General features: G+C 39.8%; 1 protein-coding gene across 1 annotated transcript in view; it reads left to right on the top strand.

Annotated features, from left to right (window-relative positions):
- The window catches only part of LOC115583516 (serine/threonine-protein kinase 35-like), a 47,557-nt gene extending 38,180 nt beyond the window's left edge, over positions 1-9,377 (top strand). Inside the window, exon 3 of the mRNA XM_030420460.1 lies at positions 6,617-9,377. The gene's annotated coding sequence lies outside the window, so the exon portion shown is untranslated. The remainder of the gene's footprint in view (positions 1-6,616) is intronic.
- Positions 9,378-12,705: the final 3,328 nt, after the last annotated feature.

Here is a 12,705-nt window from a genome sequence, read left to right on the forward strand (position 1 = left end):
ATCCAGCTTGTGTTTTGGATGAGGAGAGAGAGGAAGAGGAGCCTCCGACGTCCACACAGAGCACTCCTCGCAGGTCTGCGCAGCGGAACGGACGGCGCGGCGCGCCCACGAGGTCCCGATCGCCGCTGGCTCGGGCAGCAGAGACACGCCCTCGCTCTGAGCCCTGGAAGACAGCGGAGGATGCTGACGCTGCCCCAGCAGTGAGCCGTTTTCAGCCAAGGAGAACACCAGGAGTCCAACTAGAGACACTTTCCTCCTACAGCCCAAAAGACCTGTTCTTGTTGTTTTTTGCTACTGACACAGTCAGGACAATCTGCAGCAATACAAACAAAAAGGCTGCAGGAAAAAAAACAATTAGGCTGTAAGTATCAGTGGACTGACGTGGAGATGGAAGACTTATATAAATGTTTTGGTCTCCTTGTATACATGTCGTTGGTGTCTCTGCCAAGTCTCCAAGACTACTGGAGACAAAATCACATTTTGTCGGTGCCCCTGCCAGCCAAGGTGATGTCCAGAGACAGGTTCAGATCCATATTATGGAACATTCACCTCAGTGATCCTGAAGAGGATGTAGAGAACAAGAGGAAGAAGGGGACCCCAGGCTATGACAAACTGTTCAGAGTCAGGCCTCTTTATGATGAGATCCTCAGCGCCTGCCAGGCCTATTACCACCCGAGGAGAGAGCTGGCAGTGGACGAAAGGATGGTGGCAACAAAGGCGAAGACTGGCATGACACAATATATGAAGGACAAGCCGACTAAATGGGGGATGAAGCTTTTTGTGTTGGCTGAGTCGTGCAGTGGCTATACCCTCAGATTCAAGATATACACTGGAAAGACAAATACTGCGAGTGAGCATGGCCTGTCTTATGATGTGGTCATGAATCTTATCCAGCCATCCTGTCTCGGTACTGGGTACCATATTTATATGGACAATTTCTACAGCAGTCCGAAACTGTTCATGGACCTGGCCAAGATGAAATTTGGAGCGTGTGGAACCTACAGGGAGAGCCGAAGGGGATGCCCAAGAGGGAGGGCAAATGCTCTCACAAAGAAATCTGAACGAGGATCAGTGAGGTGGATCAGAGAGGGCCCACTCGTCTTTGTGAAGTGGATGGACACGCGAGAGGTGTCTGTGTGCTCCACCATCCATTCTGCGTTTTCTGGTGAGACAGCACAGAGAAGGGTGAAGGACAGAGCTGGACGCTGGGCTGCGAGGGACATTCCCTGTCCCACACCCATCACGGCCTACAATAAGAACATGGGAGGGGTTGACCTGTCGGATCAGCTCATCTAGTATTACTCTACACACAGAAAAACAGCGCGCTGGTACAAAACTGTGATGCTGCATTTCCTGGACATTGCGACCACGAATGCATTCATTTTGCACCGGGAGATCAGCAGTGCCAGGCAGGTGCAGGCCATGACACACAAGGACTTCATGGTGGAGCTGGTGTGTCAGCTGTGTGGCATGGACAAGACAGGCATTCCCCAGAGCAGGAGAGCTGATCATGTCCCTGTGCCCATTGATACAGCCCCAGGTCCTGGCCAAAAAGCCACAAAGGGCAGGCTGAGGTGCCAACGCTGCCACCGGGTGGAGAACAAGAGGAGGGACACACCCTGGAGATGTCAGGCCTGTGATGTGCCTCTCTGTCTTGTACTGGACAGGAACTGCTTTCAAGAGTGGCACAAATAATTTGGTGGCATCCTATTGTGGCACCTGATTGTTTTGTAAATAGATTTTTGTACATTTGTAAAAAACGCCTGAGGAATTGCCTGCATTTTAGTGTAAATAGTTGTATATAACTTTGTTTTTTGCAAATCTTGTACATAAGTTTTGAAGATTACAATTCATATTTGCATTTCAAGTGATGAAAAGGGTTCGTTAAACATGTTTGTGGTTTTCACATTAAAAAATGTAACTTTTTCCTACTCGGATTTTATGATTTTTTGGTGAATTTAGGTCCATAATATAGTATGTCAAGATGAAAAAATAACTGTAAATTCATACATGTGAGGTTGTGCTGAAAAAAATGACACCACACAAGGCAAGATAAACAGTTTTTGAGGTGAAATATAAAGGTAAAATCAAAAGTAGTCAAAAACGGCCAATTATACCCCAGACCCCAGAGGGTTAATGAGTCAGAACAATGAGAAGATGCTGAATGTGGAGCAGGCAGTGCAGCTCTAAAGGAGCACAGGCAGACCTGAGCATTGCTTGCATTTAAATGTAAATAGTTACATATAACTTTGTAAATGTTTTAAATGTATGCACAAATTTAGCAAACAACAATTTATATTTGCATTATAAGTAAAAAAAAAAAAGAAAAATGCTTTGTTGTAAATATGTTTATTTGTGGTTTTCACAGTAAAAAAAATCAAACTTTTTCTACTCGGATTTTATGTTTTTTTTTGTGATTTTAGGTCCATTGTGTTAATACAGTTTGTCAAAATAAAAAAAATAACTGTACAGTCACACATGTGAGGTTGTGCTAAAAATAATGACACGACAATGACAATGTCAAAAACAGCCAATTATACCCTGGAATATTGGATTTCACAACAAACCTAAATATCCCTGACGTCCCACCTTCAAACACAGCCTCATTTGGCCATCCATGAAAAAGCTCCTTAACCTCCCACTTTTTTATAGGAATACACTTTTGTTACGGGCCCTGCACTAGTTAAACAAAAAACCGACTCCACTACACACTAAACACACTACACCAAACACTACATAACACACTAACTATACACTCCAAACACGCTAAATGTCACAAATCTATCAACTCTCAATATCGCTGTCTGTACACCGACCATCGTTGCCTGTCATTCATCCGCCTCTGTCCCTCCCACAACTTCCTGTTCCTCAACAACTAAACTTGCTGCTTGGACACTTTCGTACGGTGGCCGGGAGGTGCAAACCAAAATTACAAAATGTGAAACACTTTTACGAAGCTTGAGACAACATTTTTACATATCATAAAACAAAATTACATTACCGAAACACATTTACATTTCATAAAACACATTTACATTTTCAGAAAACAAATTTACATTTCAGAAAACAAATTAACAAATTTACAAATGACATCAACCGGAAAGGGAATGTACCAACTCCGGGGTTGAACCAGAAGTGATAACCCGGCAGCGGCCAATTCGAGTTGTTGTTATTGTTGATGGAGTTCATAGTGAGCTCAAGATGGACAGCCATCGAGTGAGGTTTTGCCTGTTTTGTGGACAACATATGAGCCGTTTAACGCGGTTTTGTTCTTCGTGTGGTCAGTCTTTAGAGTTTTTAAGGGGCATGGACCAGATCGACGGACCAGATATGCTGCAGCAGTGCATAAAATATTTTAATGAGGGACACTCGTACGTTGTAATCGTGGACATGATATAATGTTTACACGGTGTTCACATCAGGAGTAGAGGAGTAATCCTTTCTGCGATATAACCCGGCTCCATTCAGTTTGCTTTTCAGAGACCTCAAGCTGATGTGAACACTGTGTAAACATGACATCATGTCCACGATTGCAGCGTACGAGTGTCCCTCATTAAAATATTTTATGCACTGCTGCAGCATATCTGGGCCATCGATCTAACCCGCAAGCAGCACTGAAGTGCTCAAATTACGTTAAAGCACACCCTCGAGGGTAATATTGCGATTATACAACTAATACCAACACAAATAAAATGTATAATCAAAATATATCCATGTTGATGGACAATTTGCTCTCAAATTTTAAAGGTTTTTGCGAGTGTGCGTCGCGTTTCCATGGAAACACATGGGGTCTGACTAATAACTGAAACAAAATCAGTCACGTCAGTAGACTCATATGTGTAATGGAACGTAGTTTACCACTCCATCAAATAATCCAACCCTTAGTAACGACCTAGCAACAGAAATGATTTTCTAGTCTCAGAAGGATGAAGTCTGAGCTGACGTTCATGTTTTATCGTGATCTTGGAATGTCCCAAACTAAATCAATACTGCACAGATAAACAGAAAAGGCTTATTTTTATCGCCCAAAATATAACAAAGATGTTGATTTTTTTTTTTCGTTTATATTTTTTATTAAACGTTTTCACCGCGGCCATAATAGTGTCTCTCACACTGAAGGGAAAATAAATAATAGCCGGGGCATTTATTTGTTTCAATCACTTAACAGACAAGGCGTTTATTTGGGACCAGGGGGCAATTTGGGACAGGCGTTTAATTCCTTCCTCTCAAAAATCCGGGATGAAAATGTCACAAACTTCGCCAGCTTCTCGGTGAATTCTCCGGCATCCTGCTGGGCAATAGTTGTTTTCTTCAACTGAAGTTGTTGCGGCGGAGGAAACGATTCAGCCGACCAGCACTCGCAAATAATTCCTCATCTGTGCTGTCACTCACAGTGGCGTACATTTGTTTCTCCATCGCCCTGATCATTTTGTGTGACACTCTCTCGTGGCGTGCCCGTTTGCTGATAACTAATTCCCGCATGTTTATCTCAGGCTCCTCGCTAGCCTTCTTCCTCCCTCCAGCAGGCAGCCTGGCCCTGTTGCTGTCCTCCTCGGACAGCTCCGTTTTTTTTTTTATCGCCAATCTCTCACTCTCTTGGGGTCGACAGAGAAATGTCTAGCGGCTGCTTCTCCCGACTTTTCCCCTGCCTATTTTACGGCAGAAAGTTTGAATTTCAAGCCGTACTTTTTTTTTTTTTTTTTTGCTCCAGCTCTGACAGTTACTATGTTGCCATGGAGATGGATACACTATTGCCACGGACTTGGCGGAGTAATATTTTGAGTAATGAGTCAGGCGTGCTGTCATGCTGATTTGAGCACGGTCAAAATGTCTTGTTGACCAATCAGATCGCTTGGTCGGAACTACTTGTTGTATAATTCCGGTTTAACCCCAGAGTTGGTACATTCCCTTTCCGGTTGATGTTATTTGTAAATTTGTTTTGGGACTTGTTAAAGTGTTTTTACCACTTGTAAATTTGTCTCGGCGTTTGTGAAAGCGTTTTGTATCATGTTAATTTGTTTTCTGAAATGTAAATTTGTTTTCTGAAATGTAAATTTGTCTCAGCGTTTGTAAAAGTGTTTTGTATCATGTTAATTTGTTTTCTGAAATGTAAATTTGTTTCGTTGTTTGTAAAAGTGTTTTGTATCATGTTAATTTGTTTTCTGAAATGTAAATTTGTTTTCTGAAATGTAATTTTGTTTTATGATATGTAAAAATGTTTTCCAAAATGTAAATTTGTCTCAAGCTTCGTAAAAGTGTTTCACATTTTGTAATTTTGGTTTGCACCTCCTGGCCACCGTACTTTCGTGACAAAAGCCAGTTTTTACCATTTCTTCCTGAACCAGACACAAAGCAAACGTGATGGCAATTTTCGCGAAAAAGTGTGGCGGACATGATTTACCCCAAGTCCGATTTTGGACGTGCCGGTGCGTCCGGTGGGTCGCCTCGGGAGGTGGGTCGGCTAGCGGCTAGCAGCTAGCTACAGACGAACATCCACAGATTCTGATTCCCCGTTGATGTCCGCGCGTCTCCGGATCTCCTCAGACCCAAACAGACTCGGTCCGGACTCGTTTACTCTCCTTAATCCACAACAGTCAGTTTAGATGCACAGAACGTGACCGAACCACCGGCAAAATCCCGGTCCAGCTTGCACCGCTGCAGCTATAAATCCGCTTGTTTCTTAAGGTGGGGGTTGGCGGTGGGCTCTGCAGTGATTGGCTCTGGTGTGCACGTGACTGTGGTGGCTACAGTTGGCAATGCTTGCGGAATTCGTAAAACATTTCTGAAATAAATTATTAACGGTATCATTGCAGTCCAAACAAATGCGACGTTGCACACCCTTGAACCACGCAGTAGCCATGTGGAAACTCTCAGGTCAGTCTGATCCTGATCCGCAGAGACATCTGAGGCAAACACACACAGACAGACAGAGAGTCCTTGATTTCATAGAGAGATTTTGCTTGTTGTAGGATTTATTGATTTGTGAATGAAATGAGTGTTCTTGGCTTTTTTTTTTCATTTATCAAACTCCACAAGAGTCTGGGACTTTTTAATTTTCTAATACGGTGTACATCAACATTTCCTCAAGCCCAAAGAAATTTGATCAAATTGCTTGTTTTGTCCATACTCCAAACCAAAAGAGATTCAGGTTAACATTATTTCATACAGGAAGGAACACAACAAAACAAATTACACAGGTATTCAGACAACACATTACCATCCATTGCAGTAAGCCAGAAATTTTAAGGGGGCACCATGTAGTTTATGGCTGTAAATAAGCTTTTATTTACTTATATGACATTTTCATTTTATGTTTTCTGTTTTTAAAATCTCCAGTGTATGGTGCATGATGAGGTGAGATGGAAAGTTTAGTTGATCTTCATATTCTTTATGATATTCAGTCATGAAAACAAAGAGTTTATTTGGTTTGTTTCAGCAGAAAAAAATCAGTCATTGCAGAATTTTCTCTGATTAACATTTCTTCTCCAAAACTACAGAGTGCTCTTTTAATCAGCAGCACTCCAGCCAAAGCTCGTTTCATTCCATCAAATGTCCCTCATATTGAGACAAAATATGAATTTTATTTCATCTTTTCTCATCTTGTGTTTCTCTGCAGACTTGTATTTCTACCTGGAGATGCTACATCAGAGAAGGTCTCCACCTTTTTAACTAAAGACTGTGAAGATGAGAAAGAAGAAATGCCGTTACTCCTAAATTTTGATGCTGAATTTATTTTTTTTTGTTTTCTTTGAGCTTGTTTACAGCAGAGTTGTCTGCCAATTCTGATAGAGAATGATTGTCTTGCCTAGAACATTATTATAAAACAAGAAACATGACATTAGTTTGCTGCATAGTGGGAAACTTGATGTAGCCATTCCTACATCAAAGAATAGAGTGACTGTGCCCATGAAAATGTCAGTGATTTGTCTAAATCTAAGCTAAGCTGCAACGTTAGACACCATTTGTGTGTTCACTGGGGTGATTGTCTCCATGAGTCTGCCACTTTGATGATGTTTAATAAAAACAGTGTGACATCAGATCACAATGCTACTGAACCTCTCGCTTCATGTAGCGATTTGTATTTGTTATTTTGTTGGAAATTTCAATTAAGTCTGGTCTTGTGTCAGATGTTTACTTGACTGACCATTAGGATTGTATGTCACATGCTGACCTGTCTTGCGCTGGTGTATTTCCTTAATTTTCCTTTTGTTCAACATTGATCTAGTAAACTTGTGTTGCCCTAGTGAGATTTGAGTCAGTGTCATCACCCTTTTCTGTTGTTGGGTTTAAATTTCTCCAGACATCCGTTGGTTTACACTGAGGTATGCTACAAGGGAGGGTTGGCTAGTTACTAGGAGTTTATCATGTGTGTAAAATCCATTGTCATGGTATGTAATTTTATATTGCAATATCAATATATATCATGATACAGTCATTTTTCTGGAATACAGTTGAGACAGTTGTAGCTAATTAGTGATTGAAATAGTTGTAAAAATGCAAGAAACCTTTAATCTTAGGGTAGTCATGCTCATTGATTTACGGAAATGCCTGCAATCCCCTGATGCATCCAAAGCTTGAAGTGATGGTTACCTATTATAAAACTATTGAACAAAATTTGCAATGGATGTCATCATATTCTATAGTCTCACAGTAGTAGCAGACTATTTCTAACTAACCTTAACTATAGTTGTGATCCATTAGTATAGTGCAGCAAGGCACTCAGAGGAGACACTAGAGAACGTGCATAAATTCACATCCTTGGGACTGTTTCAGAAAATCCGCCCTAAGTCCTTCACAAAGAGATCCATAGGGTTGTATAGACAACAGAGAGAGACGGGTAAGTTCTCACTTTTTCCAAGTCATGTTACAATCCACTCAGATACAGCCAAAAAAAAGTGATGAATACACGTAAATTACTACAAACAGTGCCCCTTTACCCACTTCAATCTGCCATGTTTCAAAAGTTCAGCATCAGTGTTGCAAATGGACCCTCTATTTAGTGCACAGATACTCTGTGCATCCTTGGCAAAGTGTAGTTAGCAGATCAGGTTTCCGTCAAGATTCACTGGCTGAGCCTTTTCAGGTATTTGAGTTTCAAAGGGACATGTTGATATAATTGCTGTTGCTGCTAGGAAAGTAAAGCCCAGGTCAAGTGTAACAAAATAGAAGTTTAGGAGCTGATTTTATGTTTTTGTATTTGTAATTTGTTCAGCCCCCTTTTTGGTTATAATCAGAAATGTGATGTCATGTCTGTTATGATATGTTGTTGAAAACAATGTCCCAATATGCACACATGATGGAGTGTATGTTGTTTTCAATATGTTGGTATTCTGGAGATATGCAAGTTTTTCCACATTATTTAACTCCACTTCTTTGCCTTCGCTTGAAATGCGGTGTGGACAGCACGGTATTTGTCAGCATGTAAGTTAAATTTGACTTGATTGACACTGAGTTCCAGTGTATTCAATTCCTTTATACCTATGGTGCCTTGAAATTGTTTGTCAGGTAAAATTTGGCTCCAGATCAGCTGCTGTAGTTTTCTTTGATTTGGCACATTCAAATTTGCCCAATTCATTATCCAGGGTATATGGTCTTGAAGATTTATTTTCCCCAAATGCACATTTGATAATTTGGAATAAGACATGAATCACTATTTCTTTTTCTCCCTTTAGTGTGGACCATGTATTTGCTGAGTAAAATGTTTGTTTTTTAAAGTAACCTAAGGAACAGATGTCATCTATGTTAAAGGTGCAAGGCTGTGCAGATATTTAATAATGTTTGGAATTTGTTTCTTGTCAAATTAATCACTCCATTTTTTTTTCTTCAAATTTTTGAGGTATTATTGTGATCTGAAGTGGAATGTAAAAGAATAAGAAGTATAGAGGCATTTTCAGAACATTAGTGCCATGAACCACCTCAAAGTAATGTATCTGCGTTGTAAGTTTTGCCTTTCAACCAAAGTCTGTTTTATGTTGACGTGAACTGGAACCCTGGATGATTAAGAGAATCCTCATTCTTTTTAATTGTACTACCTCGTGTGTCTGCACATTTTCACCTTTATTGAGCCATTGTTAATTTTTTTCCAACCAACACATTCCTCTGTGACAAAACATCTTTTTATTTAATGTCATGAGTGTGCTGGGTGTGTGCAGTTTTCCATGGATTTCAAATTCATAACATAGGTTTGGAATAAATGAGACAGCTTTTGATTTCTGTGAGCTGCTGGTTGTCTGCAGTGGGAAATTAGTTTACTTTGACACAGATGTTTACACACCTTTAGCTCATCAAAACATACCTCAGTTGCTTACCTTTTTGTCACTAATGTATGCATATTTGATTGTGAGGGTAGAAATGATAATAAACTTGAGACGATCAAAGCTTGTGTGTGTGTATGTGTGTGTGTATGTGTGTGTGTATGTATATATTTATGTATGTATGTATATATATGTATGTATATATATATGTATGTGTATATATATGTATATATATGTATATGTGTATATATATGTATATGTGTATATATGTGTATGTATATGTGTATATATGTATATGTGTATATATGTGTATATGTGTATATATGTATATGTATATGTATGTATATGTATGTATATATATATGTGTATGTATATATCTTCTGTCTGTCTCTCTGTGTGTGTCTCTCTCTGTGTCTCTCTGTCTCTGTCTGTCTCTGTCTGTCTCTCTGTCTGTCTCTCTCTGTCTCTCTCTCTGTGTCTGTCTCTCTGTCTCTGTCTCTCTCTGTCTCTGTCTGTCTCTCTGTCTGTCTGTGTGTCTCTCTCTGTGTCTCTCTCTCTCTCTGTCTCTGTCTGTCTCTCTGTCTCTGTGTGTCTCTCTCTCTCTCTGTCTCTGTGTGTCTCTCTGTCTCTCTCTGTCTCTCTGTCTCTCTGTCTCTCTCTGTCTCTGTGTGTCTCTCTGTCTCTCTCTCTCTGTGTGTCTCTCTGTCTCTGTGTGTCTCTTGTCTCTCTCTGTCTCTGTGTCTCTCTGTCTCTGTTGTCTCTCTGTCTCTGTGTGTCTTCTCTCAGTGTGTCTCTCTGTCTCTGTGTGTCTCTCTGTCTCTGTGTCTCTCTCTGTCTATCTCTGTCTGTGTCTCTCTCTGTCTCTGTGTCCTGTGTGTGTATATATATGTATATGTATATGTATATATGTATATATATTTGTTTTGAAGTAGATTCTGCTAACTGCAGAATCTACTTCAAAACAAATGGAGCATCAGCTGAAGAAGTCAAAATAATCCAGATCAGGAGCAAGGATGAGTTGGAGAAATACAATAACTAAGGTATGGCTCACGAACACTCCATAACTACAGCACAGCAAAGTTCAACGGTTCTTACACGGACTGAAAGTATGATGGGAATATCTGAAAGGATTGCTGAGCTAGGAAGTGTGGAGTTCATTACAAATCAACATGTGAATCATACCTTATCTGACCCGAACGAAGGAATTGACCCGGATAATCACTTCTGTTTCAACATGACTGGGAATTGCAAGTATTATACTGAAGTTCAATACAGAGACAGCGCTGAGATGGACGGGAAACTGTCTCTAATTCACTTTAACAGCAGGAGTCTATATACCAACTTCGGCCACATCAAGGAATACCTAAATCACTTCAAAACCCCTTTCACCATCATTGCAGTGTCGGAAACATGGATTAATGAAGACAAAGGCACAGATTTTTTCCTGGATGGATATAATCTTGTATGTGTTAACAGGAGAAACAAAGGCGGAGGAGGAGTGGCACTATTCATTGACAATAATATCAAGTATGAGACAGTACAAAACATGTCTAAAGCTGTGGATCACTTATTGGAATGTGTGACAATTGAAATCTGTGTAACTAAAGGTAAAAATATAGTTGTAAGCTGTGTCTACAGAGCACCAGACTCAAAAATAGAGGACTTCAATGAATGTGTGGGAGAAATATTCTCCGAAACAAGTCAAAAGAGAGTTTTTATCTGTGGTGATATAAATATTGACTTGCTCAATCCGAAACAAAACCGGTAATTGACGAGTTCATTAATTTGATGTATACAATGGGCTTACAACCTCTCATCACACGCCCAAGCAGGATCACGACACACAGCGCTACTCTAATTGATAATATTTTTACTAACGTTAATGACATAGTAAGTGGACTCCTGATAAATGATATAAGTGACCTCTTTGCTATCTATGACTATAAATACACTGTGAGACAGACACCTAACAAAAACACATACATAAGGGTCAGAACTGAAGAAGGAATGAATATACTGAAAAATGAACTACTGAGGCAAAACTGGAATAATCTTTATAATGAAACAGATGTGAATGATGCATATGATTCCTTTTTGCAAAAATTTTAAACACTGTATGACAGACACTGTCCTGTGAAAAAGAAACACCCTAATCAGAATAAGGAGCAGAAACCATGGCTCACAAAAACATTGATAAACGCCTGCAGGAAGAAAAACAATCTGTATAGACAGTTCCTAAAATCAAGGACGGCCCAGTCTGAAGTGAGATATAAAAGGTATAAAAACAAGCTAAACAGCATCCTAAAGGAATGGAAGAAAGAATATTACAGCAATCTACTAGCAGAAAATATGAAGTATACTAAAAAATTATGGGATATTCTAAACAATGTGACTAATAATAAAAGCACAAAGCCTAACTATCCTCCCTACTTCAAGTATAACAACATGCAGGAAGAAAATCCGGAAGTCATAACAAATAGATTCAATCAATTCTTTGTAAACATCGGGCCAGAGCTAGCCAAGGACATTCCTGACTCACCCCTACACTGGGACCACTTTGATAATGATGGAGACAGAACTCCCAACTCAATGTTTCTCACACCAGTGAAGGACACAGAGATTAGACATCTGGTCAACGAATGCGTAACAAAAACTTCCACTGATGTTGATGACTTCGACATGAGGCTAATTAAGAAAGTATTAGACGGAATTATTTCACCTCTAACATACATTTTTAATCTGTCATTTCAAACTGGGATATTTCCCACTAAAATGAAAGTTGCCAAAGTTGTGCCACTGTTCAAGAATGGTGACACACACGAGTTTACTAATTACAGACCAATCTCAATACTGCCACAACTGTCGAAAATCCTAGAGAAGCTATTCAACAATAGGCTAGATAACTTCATCAACAAACACAAATTGCTATATGACAGCCAATATGGATTCAGAAGGAACCACTCGACTGCCTTTGCTCTAACTGAGTCTGTGGAAATCATTACTGACGCTATTGACCAAAAACAACATTCAATAGGAATTTTCATAGACCTGAAAAAAGCATTTGACACCGTTAATCATGATATTTTAATAGCTAAACTGGAGAGATATGGCATTAGAGGTGTAGCACTGCAGTGGGTCAAGAGCTATCTACACAAGAGATCCCAATATGTCAAAATGGGTGATAACACATCGACTAGCTTGGACATAGTCTGTGGGGTCCCACAGGGGTCAGTTCTGGGTCCAAAGCTGTTTATACTATATATAAATGATATATGCAAAGTGTCAAATATTCTGAAATTAATATTATTCGCAGATGATACAAATATTTTCTGTTCTGGGACTGACTTGAACCAACTTGTGGAAACAGTAAATCACGAAATGGCCAAACTTCATGTGTGGTTTAATATAAATAAATTATCACTAAATCTTGAGAAAACTAAATACATGCTAT

Source organism: Sparus aurata, chromosome 6 (genome assembly GCF_900880675.1).
Source record: "Sparus aurata chromosome 6, fSpaAur1.1, whole genome shotgun sequence".
Lineage (NCBI taxonomy): Eukaryota > Metazoa > Chordata > Actinopteri > Spariformes > Sparidae > Sparus > Sparus aurata.